General features: G+C 37.1%; 1 protein-coding gene across 1 annotated transcript in view; it reads left to right on the top strand.

The window, feature by feature from the left end:
* The first annotated feature begins 2935 nt into the window (after window positions 1-2935).
* The window catches only part of Droj2 (DnaJ heat shock protein family (Hsp40) member A4-like), a 37813-nt gene continuing 24724 nt past the window's right edge, over window positions 2936-16024 (top strand). Inside the window, exon 1 of the mRNA XM_083128729.1 lies at window positions 2936-3102. The gene's annotated coding sequence lies outside the window, so the exon portion shown is untranslated. The remainder of the gene's footprint in view (window positions 3103-16024) is intronic.

Here is a 16024-nt window from a genome sequence, read left to right on the forward strand (position 1 = left end):
CCACTGGCAAAGAATGCACATATAATATTTAGCAGTAGCTACTCTTACCGTCCAGTTCATACATATGTAGTACAAGGAACAATTTCCAAATGGTGGTGTGTTTTTTTACAAACACACAAATTACAATAATTACAAGAAACTACATACCTAGTAGTACAGTGAGATCCATGAGTATTACCGTGCAAATTATCCATCACCATGTTCGTGCACTTTATTTGAGCCAATAAGAGCTTCAAGAATTAAAATAAAACTCAAAACATGCTGTTGACAACTTCTGCACCAGCAGACATAAAAATCCATCGCTTGAAAGCACACAGGATGTAAGAGAAAAATTAAATGAAAATAGTCATGGACAATTTGCACGGTAATACTCATGGATCCCACTGTACATAAGACGTAATACCAATCTTTAATGAAACGTATATTTGTATGTGTGATTTTGTATGTTAGCTTCCAAAACTGGCAAATAAAAAGTTTACTGTTAACAAGTATCCTTACGATGTTGACACGCATGTACAAGGAACAATTTCCTACTGGCTTTGTACCTAACCAACTCTACCCTAATATTCATGGAGTGCATAAGACGTAAATGCTAGTTTTTTTGTTTTTTTTCAGTATTTACTACTTAGAGGAAACGTTTTATGCGAAGTTACATATTTTTAATTACATTGTGTACTTTAACTTTAAAACTGGCAAAAAAATAATAATAATAGAAACAGGTACAGCAGTATCTTTATGGCGTTGATACGTACATACAAGGAACAATTTCCGAATGGTGTTACGTTTCGTAGATACAAAGAAAATGCAACATTGTAATAAACCTTTCACGAATCTGCATGCCTGAAAATGCATAAAACGTGCACTCAAGTTTTTTCTGGTCTTTTAACATTCATATACAATAAACATGATCTTGTATTTGATTTTTCAAAATAACTGTCCTAAAAAGACAAGCGGCTAGGGACAGCATTAGCATCTTGGGAAATACATGCTAACACCACCAAATCTGGCCTGCCTAACCCATCCACGTAAGACAACCAATTTTGCATTATGTTTATTGGAGTACGTGATAAATAAATTGAAAAGTTTGTAAGAATAACCTCCCACTACTTCGAAAGATTATGGGTTATATTGTATCATATAACATACATTAGATATTATATGAGAGTACAACACATGCATTACCTACTTCGATCAGCTGTTTCATTTTAGTCCAATAAATATTTAGTTTTTATAAACATATTTCAGTTGAAAAAGCATGCATTTGGAATTGACAAGCCGACATTAGCACGTAATAAATAAACAAAACACAATCAAATACACAACTTTCTCCAGTTTCTGTTGCCAGGCCATACGGCAAGCAGGAGAAAGTTCCACCTTACAAGGTGGAGGAAAAAAATACTTGGTGCAACCCACCACCGCCTAAATATCCCGCCTGTCGTTATCCAGCACATTGTAAAGTGGCAGATTGAGTGGCGATGGTGCAACCGGCTCTTAGTACTTAATAACAAGAAAAAATAAACTATACATTTTCCATCATAGCAATTTACACAAGTCTTTATTAATGTAATTAACATATATTACCATTTGCTTTCAACTTTGTTTGCCCTGTTTTTCATTTGCATTTCAGCTTCTTTCTCCCCACTTTTGAAACGTCACTTTTGACTCTCTTAACTCTTACAGGTAAGTAAGTTATTTTTTCAGACTCGCTTTCATCTTCTGTATCTGGCAACTTAAAGAAATCCTCAGAAGATAAATTTGTGGTAATTTGTTTGCCGGCAGGAATGAATATTCTATCTTTTGACTTCCGGTATAGGTACTGAACAGGAGTCCCCGATACACTCTCCTCAATTTTGCTGTCCTCCTCAACTGAAGTGTGTTGATTTTTCGATACAAGGGCACCAGTTGTAGCAAACAGACCTGCTTCCTGCTTTATCAATCGATGTAATGCACGTAAGCTGCCATCTTGTCGACAAGCTTCTCTCTTTAAACCTAAAGCAACTGTTTTGAATCCTACCAACTTTTCCATTGTATCTTTCAAATTGTTAATCATTAAACATGGCACATTATGCAGCATTACATTTTTCATCACACACTGCACCAACATTCGAGTATCAGTATCATTTGCAAGAAGAACGGAATGAACACTATTACGCGACAATGCTTTGGACACTTCATTTACTCCTATGAACATGACCCCCTTTACTTGTTTCTTTTTATGCTTTTCCTCTACAGCTATTTTTTCTAAACACTGTACCAAAGTTTGTGTCACCTGTTTATGAATATATTCTGATGGAATAGGTGAGTATTCAATAAATGGAGTATTTAACACATTTCGTAAACTGTTTTTTCTTGTCTTGCCCACTACCGTTCGCTTTGCTTGCTCCTTGCTTATTACGTTACACTCCATCTTCTTTCGGAAGACAGAACACCATAACCAGAGCACACACCCAAATTTTTTGGTCGTCTCTAACTCATGTGAACCATCTTCAAATATCTTAGAAATGGATAGTATCGCATAACTTTCATTCAAGTGAAGTTTTCCTGATTCGTATTAGTATAAATGCGTATGTAATTATAAATTTCAGCCTCTCCCACACGAAACATTTAACAAACACGGGATATTGTTTCTTCCAAAGTTGTTCAGCATGTCTAGAACATTCGCCTTGTGCACCAAACAGTAAGCCGAAAATGGTCTTGCAAACTCTCCTTGACAGGAGGGTACCGTTGGTCCGGGTACGGAGAACGATTGAATGGCGGAAATACCTCGGGTCCACACACAAGATCGAGTAATGAATCATACATTTTTTTCTTCTTGACCTTATTTGATCACAACTTAATAACGCATCCTGTAGTAGTTAGATTGGAGTTTTTAAAATGGTGGAGGGAGTTTTGTTAGATACGGTGTGCCAATGCATGACGTCAGTGCAATGAGAATATTCGCGACTCAACTAACCCCAGACGAGATCACACTAACAGGAATTTTCGAGAATCGTGCAACTGATAATTGAGTTTGTGGTGTATCCGTTGCTGAATTGGACAAAGCCAAATTATATAGTTGACTTAGAGTACTTGCTGAGACATTTCCTACAAATCATTTTCTTGGTAAGTTCAAATTATTTCGTCTGAAGATTATTATTCTTTACAATTAACGAAACTAGAAATTTCAATGGCCAAGGTCGTGTAGTTTGAAGTTGTCTGCAAGTATAAAGTTTTATAACAAAGGGAGGTGAATTTAACATATGTAAAAATTAAACGCACTTAGTAATAATACACAATTCTGGAACAAGAGAAACAACAATACATTTCGACACACACTTATTACCTTTGTAAACAAGAAGATAATCCTTTATTTAACTTCATAGGGAAATTATGGTTTGTGAAACTTTGTTAGAATTCGTGGATGATGTAATTAATAACTACATGAAAGGCTATTTTATGAATAGGGCTTATTTAAAGGTAAGACTCTAGTTTACGTCCTTATTAACAGTTTCATACATCGCAGACACTTTTAAATCGGATATTTTGTCTTTCTCGTGGTTAGTACTTACCAATTATGTATTGCGGAACATAGTGGAAGGTGCCATTATGCTTTATGCACGAAAACAAACCCTTTTTCTGCTAAAATAAACCATTTTCCTTAATGCTACGGAAAGCACGTCACGGTGCGATATCGCTTGCTTTGCGAATGATAACGCTTCTTTTGTTTTCGAATAGCAATGTTTCCAACTCTGTTGTGCATGAAAGTTGTAAAAAACCGGGGGTCACGTCAGGAAATTGTACATTTTGATGAACCATTCCTCGTTAGCCCCAAAAACCATCCACGGGTAGCCCCACAAACCATTGATGTTAGCCCCAAAAACCATCCATGGGTAGCCCCACGAACCATTCACACGAGGTTAGGTTAGGCCTGTTAGGTTAGGTTCCATTAGCACTCATTTCATCCCTAAATTCATCGAAAAACCATTTTCCTTTCTCGACAAAAAACCGTGCATTTCTCGAAAAAAATCGCACGTTTGGAAACCCTGATTCCACTAGCGAGATCGTGACTTCCGACGCTAGAGCCATCTGCAGGTACATCTTGGAAACAACGGCATGATGTTGCAGATTTTCACAAAATGCGCAATATTATTACATGAAATGTGATTATTTATTGTTCTGCTGCATTGCACAATGAAGTTTTAGGAAGAATATATATCGACGAAGGTTGTAAACCTTGGAGAAACTCATTTCTGTAAGTAGTTTCTTGTGTAAAATTGAAGAAATGTGTCTCCGATGTATGAAACTGTTACCATTTGAGTGTCCCATCATTAATTTTATCCCTCATCATCATCATCACTGTGATTAGCCAAAAGTAGCAGAAAGGGAACACAAAATAACAACTCCTCCTTTTCATGAAGATCTTGTACTCTGCCACAATTCACGTATTCATTGGTCCTCTTGGACATTTTAACTCACAACAACACTACCCCATAGATTACACATGTATAGCATACGTAGTTATGAAACCCTCATAAAATTTACTGTGCCCCCTCCTTCCCACAGAGAGTGACCCATCGGAACTGTAAACTCAGTCTAAACTCTTTCTAAGAAGGTTAGGAAGGCACAAGGAAGATGGCTGTATAGGAAAACTTGCTTTCTTCAAAACAACAAGTTCTGGCAATTGAGTTTGTAAAAATTATGATCTATTGTGGTCTAGGCTTTAACTAATTCTAATATGTACCACGCCATGAAGGCATATAGGGGGTGTGGAGTTAGAGCCCCCCACTTTCTTGATCTTGGCTGAAGCTTGGGGTGATGTGATCAGCACCACACCCCTGTCTGCCTTTACCTCCCAGAGTTTCCTCCAGGTATCCACTTTATATGATACTGGGAGGGTGCTGGAGCCGCTTGAACAGGTGGAAAAGATCCCAGTTCTCACCTGCCTTGGGATCGAACCTGGGCATCTCTCATGGTAGTCAGACACCCTAACAACTGAGCTACCGTGGCTCATTATATGTATTAGTATAACATGATATTACCTTTAAAATAATGACAGTGGTATTTAGTTGTTCTACTTACTGCGCATTTGGTTTAGCCTGAGTTCTGACTCATGGGAGCAGTGTTGCAATTAGCGAAAGTTACAATTTTACTAGACATGGAATTGCAAAGGCTATATATGCTGTTGTCTCATAAAAAAAATAACTTATGAATCTAAAGTAGGACTCTTGTCCTTCATTATGATCATGAAATTCATCAATTGTTCTACGAATAACACACTTGCCAAATTTGTCCACATCACTTTAAATTTATTTCTTCTGCATGGTTTGCTAGTTGTTACTAATCTCTTCGCAGTTACTTCGTTGCGATCATTTTCATTTTAAATGCATTTTGAAGTACCTAATGACACGTCAGTAGCTGCAGAAACATGCTTTTGCACTTACATTCAACGCAAGAGCACTGTCAGCTTCTTTCTTCATAAACTGATGGATGTTAAATAATTATCTCTGCTCTGACTGTAAATCACTTTGCATTCTCCAATATTTTTTCAAGTTTTCACCCCAGCTTCCGTTGAATAAAAACACCTTGCAACATAGGTCAACAATCACCTTACTAGTGATAACAGGATCTGCCCCCTCGCCACCTGGAGAGGAAGGGAAGATGCCTCTTTCATCAAGGGGTCTTAATCAATGGGGGTTTCACTGACAAGAAGAATCCTCTGTCATTCTTTTCCTTGAATTATCACCTTCTCAAACTGTCACTTTAAAAAAAGAAACTAAATGCAAGTACCAAACACTCCTAGCACTAAGCACTGGAGTCAGATTGTGAATGTAGTTAATTGTTAAGGAGGTTAGCAACTCTGCTCTCAGTGGAACTCTCGCATCATCATGCTGACGGCAGGCTTTTTGCGCAGCTGAAGGTCAGAGCTCAAGCTAAACCAAATTGCCTGTAGTTCATCTTTGGGGAGAGAAGGAGTAGCAGATAAAAGGGTAAATGTCTGTTATATCGGAGACACATTTCTTCATTTTTACAGAAGAAACTAGTTACGGAAATGAGTTTCTGTAGCTCGTGGAGGTATTTTCTCACTGTAGAATGCTGAACAAGAATAAGCACTTTGGATATAATAAACTTTCATGTTGTGCAAAGCGACAACATTATGCCATTGTTTCCATTATGTACCTGCAGATGGCATGAGCATCGAAAGTCACGTGGTCTCGCTAGTGTTTCCAAACATGCCTTTTTTTAAGAGATTTTTTAACTATGCTAACCTAACCTTGCCGGAAATGGTCTGTGGGGCTATCGTGAATGGTTTTTGGGGCTATTGTGAATGGTTCGTGAGGCTGTCAGTCAATGGTTCGTGGGCTATCGTGAATGTTTTTTGGGGCTATTCATCAATGGTTTGTGATGACATAATGAACACAAAAGTAGGTATTTTTCGGTTAAGAAGGTTGAAACACTGCATACCCACTCCAAATCGACAAAACAAGCACGACGTGCGATATCCACAGCTGTGCGTGCCATATTGTATGTCCCGCAACAGAAGAAAGGAACCAAAAGAATTACTAGTGATGTGAAAAATCAAAGTTAATTTCGTGTAAAAAGCATAATGGCACCTTCAACTATGTTCCGCAATACACAATTGGTAAGTACGAACCATCCGAAACACAAAATATCCAATTTTAATTGTGTCCAATATAACAGACATTTTTCCGATAAAAGGTCAAATTAACACAATAAACTAATTGAACTCATGAATTGGATTAGAAATGGGTCCCTACAAAAACTTATATCTGGTATAACAGTCTTTGGGACCGACCATACATCCTTGAGAATTTTCACTTTTTTCAATTAATCTACACATTTTGATATTTTGTGAAGTCTGAAATTTATGCAGAAACAACAAATAAGCACAAAATATTTAACTCTGAAGTATGACCATCATGCATCCAATTCCTCATATCCCGCACCAGCAAATTCCATTTCAAATGATGAGTTTTAGCAGGTTGTCATGCAAATCTCGAAGGGGATTTCATGCTTGAGACCAGATATTATGTGATCAGGCATTGGAAAGCATTTATGGCCGCGTGCACCAACGCCGATTATTTCGAAGTTCAGATGAACGAGATCAATTTTAATCCACTCTAAATGAACTTGGTTTAAAGATTTGCATTGCACCAATGAAAAAACGATGTTCACGAGATTCCGTTCAACTGATCGGAGATTAATTTGTAAGGCTATACCTGATTGGTTGGCTAAAACAAATGACAATCAAGAACCACACAGAGTAGTGTGATGTGTTAAAGTATCAACATGTAGGAGAAGAAAGTAATTCAGGCCACAAACTTATCTGAATTTGAGAAATGTACTGATCAACCTTGTCAACGAGTACAAGGATGTAGTAGGGTGTAAAGAAATAATAATATTAAAAAAGAACTGACTGCACAAGACAAAAGGGATAAGGAGAAATCATGGAACCTTCTTCCACTGGACTTTAATGCCTTATGAAATGCATTCGATTTTGAGAGAACAGCGTACGCTGAACCTCGCCTGCTCAAATAAAGATATATTATTATTATTTCTATTATTACTGTACTATGGTAAGTATTTGAATTTTTCATTTCTTAATTCTTATATATTTATACCGTGCGTCCATTTCGATCTGCAGCCGAGAGATCGGGAGAAGCGTGGCGGGCGGCGCTGACGGAGATGCCGACATTTGCGGCCTGTAATGCCCGCTTATTTTTATAGACATATGCAGACATTTATATAAATATTGCAAAACGAGCACTAACCTGTGTTATAACACGCAAAAGTTCTTCTGTAATTCATCCAAGTTCTGCTCTTATATACACAAATAAATACGCTATAGAAACGATGTTGAGAGCCACAGATAATAAAGCATTTTAATCATAGTTTTGACCAGTAACGTCCTGTTTAAGTTTATATCCTTGAAAGAGTTTTGTGGCCATGGGAATCGTTTGGAGGTTTCGAATGTGCAACACTGTATCAGGATTACACTGCAGACGAAACCGATAAAAGTGAATGGTTTTCGTGAGCTTCCTTGCAATCCGAAATCTCCGAGCTCGAGTTTTTTGTTCCTTTGCGACTAGATGAAGACAGAGTTGTAAATATAGTGGCGAGCAATGTAAACCAAGAGCGTGTTAATTTCGTACTGTGCGCAAGAGTGTTATTCTTGGTTACTTGCAGTTACTTGTTTGTGTTATTGTAGTGTGTATGTGTGACGTGTCAGTGAGACGATTGGAATGCCAGCCACAAGATTCACGTTAGAACAAAGATTTTTTATGTATGACACGTACGTGAAAACAAACTCGTGTCGAGACGTGTGTAGGTAATTTGTACAGAAATTCCCATGCGTTTCAACTCCACACAGAGATACGGTTAGACATCTTGTCCTTAAATTACGAGAAACTGTATCGTTAAATTTTAAAACACCTAAGCAAAAACGACGAATTCTAACCGAAGCAAAACTCGATGATATTTGTGCAGCGTTAGAACGTTCTCCAAACAAACCTCTACGCCGTGTTTCACAAGAGGTGGGCGTGTCAAAATCATCGGCACATACAGTCACTAAGCTACTAAAATTAAAACCATACTCTTATAACACAGGTTAGTGCTCGTTTTGCAATATTTATATAAATGTCTGCATATGTCCATAAAAATAAGCGGGCATTGCAGGCCGCAAATGTCGGCATCTCCGTCAGCGCCGCCCGCCACGCTTCTCCCGATCTCTCGGCTGCAGATCGAAATGGACGCACGGTATTATCATGTCGTGTAAATAGCCTGTAACATGTATTTTTGTAAATTTATACAATCATATTTCCAACACCATGTAGCAATATCGTAAACCTTGCACGTAATATATGACATTTATATATGTTTTGTGTTCTGGGATAGAAAGTACAGTATTTAGAAACATTACGACTTTGCACCACAGAACCACAAATTATTATTATTATTTTGGCAGTTTTTAGTTTACATAAGTAGTTCTCAAATTATCAGCATTGTACAGCCAACATCTCTAGCGTTTGCATGCCCTCGATATCACTTTCCGCTCTTTTTATATTCAAAAACAACTGCCTGCAGTCGAAGCGTCAGTATCATGAACCAGGGTCAGACACCAAAACGGTTGTGAATGGCCGATCAGAAGATAAACTCGTATTGATGTTCCTAGATCGCGATCAAGTGTTGAACGGTTTTTGTGCAATGGAATTTTCCAGTGATCCTTTCCCGATCCGAGTTTAAAATTTGATCTTCGTTCATGCACATGACCATTATAGACATTACCATGTTCAAATTGCATTAGCATGAAACAAATGGAATGTGGACCACATGTAGGGCTTTGTGGTAACTGAGAGAAAACATACTGTACATAGAAGATAAGGTGTTTTTCCAAAGTGCATGTTTATTTGCGTAGTTTGTACCTTTTTAGTGCATATTTTAGTTTTAAATGCATAATTATCTGGGCACTAGTAATCACCAAGACTACATTATGTGTTAACAGGCATAGAGATAGACCCATTTAAAAATGTGTGCTTATTGTGATTAATTCAGAATTAAACAATCAGAACTTGGGCCTTCTGTAATCCAGTATTATGGGTTCTGGGTTGTGCTTATGATGCTGGAGCATTACTGAAATATTTTAGAGCTTCTGCCAGGAATTTGACATGGAACTTCTCACCTGGGGTGCATGCTAACCATGCAGCTATGTAGGATATAATTCTCATTATACACCTGTCACCTGTGTTAAAATATCCTCAGTTTTGTAAAGGAATTTATCAATCTGTATTTCCTTTACTGCATTTCTAAATGTAATCATCTGTTGTAGTTGTAAAAATGTAAACTTCAATGTCTTCGCCCATTTTATGTAGTAACTTCATATTGTTATAACTCCTTTTTCATTTTTTATTATATTTTGTTGTTTGTCTTGTGTATAGTGAAAATTAAAGTTTGCAGAATATATACACAAGATATTGGTAGCATTTGTAATTTGTGAAAGAGTTCCTTTGTTGAACCAAAAATTGACATGGAAGGCAATACTGGCCAAGGGAGATTTTTCTGTTAGTTTCACCATGAATGCGTCAGTACTGTGATTAATTCATAATTAAACAGGGTGTCCATCAGTCAAGAAAAATCAAGAAATGAACAAGTAGGTCAAGAAAGTCAAGAAATTATGCTTATGGTCAAGAATTTTTGCATTTTTTTTTTTTTTGCGATATAGTGAATTTACATTGTTATATACCTATACAGGGATTTACTAAATTGAATATTTGGAAATCTAAAATTGCATTGAGTTGTGGTTATGATATGTGTACTTTTTTCTTAAGAATTTCATTCTTGCATGTAAGTTGTGTAAAGATATTAAATAAAGTAATGTCCATTCCCCATCCAGAATGAAGTCTGAAGCATCAATTTTTACATGCATTAATAAAATTAAAGCAAATCTAAATCTCTTGTTACAGTACAGCAGCTTCAGTTTTCATCTTAACCGATCCTGTAGTAGGGGTTTTTCATTAAATTAAAAATTATATTTTCTTAATTTCAAACTATTCCTGAGTAAAGGAAAGAAAGGTCAAGAAAAAGTCAAGAATTTTTGATTTGTTATTTTGGTAGACACTCTGTTAAACAACCAGAACTTTGGCCTGCTGTTATCCACTTTTATGGTTTCTGCATTGTGCTTATGTCATCTGCTCATACTACTGAAACTTCACAGGAGTACTGAATGTTTTCCTTCCATCTGAGAGTTCTACGTGTGAAAGACTTAACACAGATAACAATTTTGTGTTGTATTATTGAAATGTGCACTTTCAGTAATATTATGTCTTGTACACATTGTATCAGCTACTTGTTTTTCACTATTTGCCCACAATGTCCAAATCCAGTATGTAATAGGCATCCCCGATGGCAGAGTGGTAGCATCATCGCCTTGTAATCAAGGGGTCCTGGGTTCGATACCCAGTGGAGGTACATAGTGGTTTGTATCCAATTTTAAACTGTAGGTCCAGTCCTGATTAGCCTTACTGTGCATAAAGTGGACTTACAACACCAATTCAATCAAATCCAATATTTGTTGTTCATATGTCTGCCTTTTCACTTGTACATCAGATTTTGTACATACATTTATCACAGCACACACATTGGATGCAAGAAAGCTGTAGTTTATGAAGAAAAGTCTTGAAAATTGTTAGTTTTTTCCTTTAATCTTTTAACTGATTTTTTTTCTTTGAAGGAATATTACTGTGTACTTTTTGGTCCTTAACCCTAACTACCATGGCAGAAATAGTCACCTTTGTGGGATAATTTCTGAACCCATTTTTTAAAAATATTTCTTTATTCTTCAAAATATTAAACTTATTTTCAAATTACTGGAGTATGCTGATAACAATTTACATCTACCCTTCATTGTACATGCTATATACTAGGTCATTCAAATATGACCGGGACTGATTTTTTTTTTTACCAAATCCTTTTAAAGTACTCCCCTCCAGAGTCCATACATTGTTTTCAACGTTCTGGAAGCATCTTAATGCCCTTTTCATAAAATTTTTCGGTTGGCTGCATATTCACTCATGAACACTGCCGATGATGGCATCATTATCTGGAAACTACATGCCTTCAAAGTCTGATTTAAGCTTTCCAGGCAGGAAGAAATCACTTGGGCCAAATTGGGACAGTATGACGGGTGTGGCAGAAGATCCCATTTCAATTTGCTGAGGGTTGCCATAATTTTTTGGCTGTATGAGGCCCTGCATTGTCTTGAAGGAAGGCTACCGCTTTCCACCTCTTTTCTGCTTGTATCGGATCTTTTTCCTTCACTTCTGTTGTCAGGAGTTCTGAGTAATAAGCTGCTGTGACTGTTCTCCGTGCTTTCTTGGGTCTGGGAGAACCGTTATGCCGCCACTCACGTGATGACTGCTGGGACTCATTCTCCATGTGCTCTCTTCCCTCTTTGAAGTACTTACACTATTCAAACACACGAGTTCGTGAGAGAGACTCTTCCCTATACTGTTGTTCGAGTCTCTGCAAAAATTTCAGATGGCTGGATGTTTTGTCCGAGAAATTTGATCACAATGCGTTGTTCCATGCTCCACGACACCTGTTCGCTCATTACTCTAGCAACACTCAGACATGGCTGAGCAGGTTCTAACCTGCGTGGGAGGGTGGGGGTTGTGACTCTATTCTCCCAAGGATGGATGCACAACTGCTGTGCATGGCAGGTTGTTTGAAAAAATCAGTCCCGGTCATATTTGAGTGACTTAGTATTTACCATTGAATAAGAAAGTACTACAGATCTTAAATATTTTTCAATTGTACTGGATCGAAAGATATTTTAAAGTTGTCCTGTTATTTTTCTTAACCTTTATTGAACAAGAGCCTCTTGATAAGCACGTTCCAGGTGCATGCTTTTCAAACTTGCTGAAAAGTACAAAACAAATTGTAGCTCAAGAACTAATTGTCATAGAAAGATAAAAGTGTTTTTTTTTAATGACGTTTAGTGGACATAATTTTTTTTTTAAAAAAAATACAAAAATAGAGAGAGGGATAACAATGTAGGCCTATAAGGAAAGCAGTATTTTCATTAGAAGTAAAATATATCAAGAAAAAAGGTTGTGGTTGAAGAGTAAGAGCCTATTTATAAATTCTATCCCATAATGTTGTTAAGGAAAAACCTCTACATTTTCAAACTGCATTTATTAATAATAGTAAGAATAAATATATATTGTTTCATGGTTCGAGCATGTCACACCATATGTATAGAAATGAACAAAAAATTCAGAACTGAAATATCGGGTTTAGTTTTGAAGAAATTGCATGTTAATTGCTAACATGTGGGCGTGGTAAACTTGCTTACCACTCATTCTTAGCAGAATACACATGACTGCAGAAGAAACCAATGAAATGTTTGTCTGACTGATTATATTATGGAGGCAGATGATTTTGCTACTCACTGGGAAATCCTTTACTTCCGGGAATTATGTGTGAATTTTTATCCATAGACGTGAAATGTACCAACTTTTATTAATTCAAATCCCATTGAATGTATACAAGCCCGTAGGCAAGTTTTTTCACAGTTTAGCTTGTAGCTGTGTGGAAAATAAGACAGAATTCTTCAATTTGTTTACTTTGTTAGTGTCCTTTGCAGAACATTCTATTAGACAAATGGAGGATTATTGCAAGATATAAGATATTTTGAAGTTGATTAGGTAAATTTGAGTTTTGATATCCCTATGTAATTAACAGTTTTTCATAGATTAGTACGGTATTTCATGCCTGAATATGTGATATGGCAAATGAAAACTCCTCACCTTGAATTAAATATTTTTAAATAAGAAAGCTGTATGTACCATTAAATTCAATTAGAATTTTTGGATAGGATTGAAATCACACAGATGCTTTATATTGTTTATTTTTGTGTAGGTGTGGGGGGGGGGAGGAGGTTGGGAGGTGGTGTATGTAAGATGGTAATAGAGAAGATGTGTGTTCTTGTAAAGTAAGATTATTTCCAACATTCCTGACTGTTGTGCATTTGCAGCTTGGGAGCGAGTCCCAACTTCCCAAGCAGCCAATCAACAAGCGAGCCACTGAAGTCATTCCAACCTGGCACCAATCGCGGACCCTCTTCCTCACCCTCCTCGCTGTCGGTAGGCTCACTAGCTAGACTAGCGCAGTCAGCCAGAGCTGGCCCTACCCTTGACATTTTGGAAAGTTTGCTTTGAAAACCGGGAATTGAACTTGAATTTTATCATGGTCCTTGGGTGGCCACCCTGCGTTTACAGAGTTTCCTCTTAGATATTGCAGCTGTTTTTAAGTTGAAAAAGCTCTCGTTTGAAAAGAATCTTCCTCAACATAAGCATGTACAAAGGAAATATATATGGATTCAGGGTGGCTACTCACCGGGAATTCCTTGAATTTCGGGAATGTGTGAATTATTGGCTCTGGGAATCATGCGTGCATTCTGCGTGAAATTTTCTCCATAGACGTGAAAAATTGCAACTTTTAATAATCCCATTGAATTTATACATATTTCTAAATGCCTTGATGCACGTTTTTCACAGTTTAGTTTTTATTATTATGAAGGAGGGAAAAGATAGCTGCATGGAAAATGAAACCGAATTCAGTCCATTTACTTTGTTAGTGTCGTTTGCAGAACAATCTATTAGACGGAAGATTATTACAAACTAAGGTATCTTTAAGTTAATTAGGTAAATTTTAGTTTTTTATTCTTATACAATTAACATTTTTGAGAGGTTAGCATGTACCGTAACATTTGTGACTTGTGTTTGTAGATGTATTTCGAGTCTGAATTTGCAAAATGTTAAATTTAAAGTCCGCATTTAAAAATAAATAAAAATATATATTATTCATTTAATTGAATTGAATTAGAATTTTTGGATAGCATTGGAATCGCACAGATCCTTTATATTTTTAATATATTTGTGTGAATGGGTGCATGGTGCAAGGTTGTAATACGTAAGCAGAGCGTATAGAAGGAATAGTGTGTGCACTCCCTGAGTTGCCGTGGTCCACCGCCTAGATGGCAGTGGTGACGTTTGAGACTGCGCGGAAGATGCTCGCGTTGCTTACATAGCTAACTACATAAGAAACAAAAATGCATGTTACTTACGTTTGGAGAAGAGCTCAGCAGCTGGATAGTTTGAAGAATTTCGGAGATGATTTTGCTGTCTTCGAGGCACTTAATTCCTTTCTTATCTCCTTGGTGCGGAAGAAAAATCGACATTTCAGATAGTGAAATACGAGTTTAGGTAGCGTACGCAGCACATGATCTTCACAGCATCCTAATTGCGAAGTTTTTACAGCAATTATATTTAAATTGTCCAAACACTCAAAAAATATATTTCCCCATAAACTATTAGCACATGATAATTTCTCTGCAACAACATCTTCCACTCGTAACAGCACATCATAAACACTTTTCGATGCATAGGTAAGGTATTTACAGCCGTCACCCGAACCATAGTCTTGGACAGGGTCGCCGACTTGTCAAAATTATTGGGGGGGGGGGGCTCTGATCACTGAAATAAATTAATGAATGAATCACTCTCCCTTTTTTAAGTTTTGGCCTCAGTGTTCGGAATCTCATAAAAGCCCATGAATTTCTCAAAAATATCAATTTTAACAATACTCATAATTACATACTTAGTATATAATAATAAGTCATGTGTATTGCTGTCTCTGGTCATAGCCCCCCCCCCCAAAGTTGATGGTTTAGCGGTCTCAGCCCCCCAAAGTTGATGGTCTAGAACATTTCAAATGTGAATTTAAAGTTAAGTTCATGGGGCACAATTCAGCCCCATGGAGTCGGCGCCTATGGTCTTGGATTAGCGTAAGTGAGGCAGGTACGTTAGTTGGTTCCCCGTGCAGAAAAGTTGTACACAGTTTACAATGCGTCACTTTTGAAATATACCGCACTGTGTATCCTGCCAAATGATACACCAAGTATTCTTTACCAACACTTTGTTCATTTAAGTACGGTATGTTGCTTTCCCAGTCCGGTATTTGAATTTCATCTTCAACAATGGAAATTTTTTCCCTTATTTTATTTTCAGGTTGCTTCTTCACCGAAAGATTTTTATTTTCGGTTGCTCTTGCCAGAGTTCGCATTTCATTAACAAAAGACGTCAGAGAACACTGTATTCACAGTTTCCGCCCGAAAATAAGCAAGTTTTGCTGGTACGTAAATTGATTGCACATATGTAAGTGCAGAAAATCCACAGTGGAGGGATGATCACCACAAGTGAACGACCGCAATATACCAAAATGGCGTTCTAGAGGATCTTGATTAAATTTTCCTGTCAAAACGTACTTGTAATTGTTCTTTCACAAATATTCGGACACTTCTAAAGTACTTTCTAAAGTCACTCTTAAGGACTCTAGCGTTTTTTTTCTGAAGCGAAGCAATTTCGATTATCTCTAAGGACATCATTCCATTTTATTAAAGTTGTATGTGCTTCTGATCCTTTATATATTGCCTGTGCAGGAGTCATATCCAGATCTACAGCCGGGTACG

Source organism: Lepisma saccharinum, chromosome 1 (assembly GCF_977018435.1).
Source record: "Lepisma saccharinum chromosome 1, izLepSacc3.1, whole genome shotgun sequence".
In the NCBI taxonomy this organism is placed as follows: domain Eukaryota; kingdom Metazoa; phylum Arthropoda; class Insecta; order Zygentoma; family Lepismatidae; genus Lepisma; species Lepisma saccharinum.